The 2,811-nt window shown below is 42.6% G+C and overlaps 1 long non-coding RNA gene across 1 annotated transcript; it reads right to left on the minus strand.

The window, feature by feature from the left end:
- Positions 1-1,384: 1,384 nt before the first annotated feature.
- LOC112078961 (uncharacterized) lies at positions 1,385-2,430 on the minus strand. The gene is made up of 3 exons (XR_002895815.2): positions 2,350-2,430; positions 1,915-2,046; positions 1,385-1,491 (listed from the first exon to the last, which is right to left on the minus strand). It is a non-coding gene; the product is annotated as an uncharacterized lncRNA (long non-coding RNA).
- Between the last annotated feature and the right edge of the window lie 381 nt (positions 2,431-2,811).

Here is a 2,811-nt window from a genome sequence, read left to right on the forward strand (position 1 = left end):
TTCTCATCAGGGTTTACATCGTATCTGTGAGTAGTGGTAGAAACCTTTGGGTTGGACTGTGACCGTAAGAAGATGTTCACGTCACTGTCATCATCGAAACCCTGGGTCATCATGTTCCCTAGGGGCTACACTGTAGCAAAACATTTTACAATGGAAGACAAAAAAAACAACATCTGTGTCATTTTCTTCCATTTGGTTCCAAATGAACACAACCCGGCTATATCTGTTCCGTACCTCAGGCATCCAACCTCCACCCAGCCGATACCGATGGGAGTCTGACCCCTACATCGTTCTGAGGCTGGGGAAAACTGAGATAAAAGACAGAGACAAACTACATCCCCCAAGCAACTCAACCCAGTCTTTGGCAGGGTGGGACAATTTAAGCAATAATGCCCGAGGAGGTGTGGTATATGGCCAATAAGACAGCCCTTAGCCGTGGTATATTGGCCATATACCACAAAAACCCCTAGGTGCCTTAATTGCCTATTATAAAATGGTTAACCCAACGTAATTAGAGCAGGAAAAATACAATGTTTCGTCATACCAGTGGTATACGGGTCTAATATACCACGGCTTGTCAGCCAATCGCATTCAGGGCTCGAACCACCAGTTTATAATACTTATACATCCTTTAACAGAAGCTGTTCCCTGGTTATATTTTAGTCCAGATGAAGCAAGCAAACATTTACAAAATCCAATATGCTGGTGGACGTGTCAGTGGCAGAAAGGACCAATTGTTAACCACAATATCCATGGGATTTTATTCCCACCCAGGAAGGATTTTATACTATTTTTCCACGCAGCGGTTTGTAGTTTAGTCAGCTGAAAAGCATAATTGCTGATGTGGCAGAGACACACTACACACACACAACACACACACACAGCATCACATCACTACTCACTCACTCACTCACTCACTCACTCACTCACTCACTCACTCACTGATCACTCACCTCACTCGCTCACTCACACACTCACTTCACTCACTCACTACAACACTACACTCAAACACACTCACTCACTCACTCACTACTCACTCACTCACTGCACAAACTCACTCAACACACACACCTCACTCTGCAACTGACAAACACACACACACACACACACACAACACCATCACTGACAAACACACACACACTCACTGACAAACACACACACACTCCGACCTGACAACACAACTCACTGACAAACACACCCACAACTCACTGACACTCACACTCACCATGACAAACACACACACACACACTCACTGACAAACCACACACACACACACACACACACACACACACACACACACACACATCACACACACCACCAGCACACAGCAAACACACACACCACACACACACAACCCACACACACACACACAACACACACCTTCACCGAGGTGTTGGGTGGGATCCCTCGGGTGATCTTAAACTGGCCTGAGTTCGGACTCTCCTCCCACTCATCATCCTCCTCAGTTAGCTTGTAYACGCAGAACCGACCCTAGATGTACACAGGAGTTTGGGATCGTCATTACTGACCCTGACCAAACGAATGCATTCTTTTGATAGTGGTTACATAGCATAATATTCTAATCACTGTAGCCTGGTCYCAGATCTGTTTGTGTTGTCTTGCCAAGTCCTAGGAGTTGAACAGATCAGGGACCAGGCTAGAACCGCAGGTGGACGTTTATTGTCATGAGTCTTGTCCTGGAGGCAGAACTGAGTGATCTCCAGTGAGATAGACCAGCTGCAAACTCAAAAAAAAGTGTTTTTTTGTCTTAATTTAAGGTTAGGATTAGACATTCGGGTTAGCAGTGTGGTTACGTTTAGGTTAAAAATCAGATTTGAATGACTTTGTGGCCGTTTTTGCAGCGTTGCCTCCAGAACAAGATTCATGACAGAAAAAAAGCACAGAACCAGTCACCTTGAACTTCCCGACGACCCTCTCCTCATTAGAACGGCCCACCTCGTCGTTGGCTTTCCCTCTGAACAGCTCGAAGGTGTTGACCCAGTCATCAAACGGACCAAACTCTGACTCCAGCTCCTTGTCATAGAGCTTTACAGGGGGATTTACATATTGTTCATACTCAGCAATATGGTACAGAACAAATACACACACGCTACGTCAGTTGGAGGGTTTACACAGCAATGTGATCTCATCAGAACATGACAATATTACACTTTTAATAACCTTACAATACACAAAAACATASTAAAACTCTGTACATGTTCATACACAGCAAAGCTTCAAATAACTAATGCACACGTCTCCTAGATATGATTGGTTGAAAAAGGGTATTTTAATGACACCTCCATCTTTTACTTGTGACAGGAACAGAGAACATACAGCAGCTTTTACCTGTAATGTTGCCAGTTTGGACACACCTTCCTGAGGGACTTTCAATATTGGTTTCTTCTTGTTGTCTCCATCCTGCTGTCCACTGACTAGGGCAAAAGGAAATAAATGACTGACATTCACACACACACACAAATATATATATATATTTATATATATATATATATAATATATATATATATATATATATATATATATATCAGCTGAATAGGAAGTTTACATACACTTAGGTTGGAGTCATTAAAACATGTTTTTCCACACTCCCACAAATTTCTTTTAACAAACTATAGTTTTGGGCAAGTGGTTAGGACATCTCCTTTGTGCTGATCACAAGTAATTTTTCCAACAATTGTTTTACAGACAGATTATTACACTTATTAGCATCACAATTCCAGTGGGTCAGAAGTTTACATACACTCAGTTGCCTGTGCCTTTAAACAGCTTGGAAAATTCCAGAAAAGGATT

Source organism: Salvelinus sp. IW2-2015, unplaced genomic scaffold (genome assembly GCF_002910315.2).
Source record: "Salvelinus sp. IW2-2015 unplaced genomic scaffold, ASM291031v2 Un_scaffold6578, whole genome shotgun sequence".
Classification (NCBI taxonomy): domain Eukaryota; kingdom Metazoa; phylum Chordata; class Actinopteri; order Salmoniformes; family Salmonidae; genus Salvelinus; species Salvelinus sp. IW2-2015.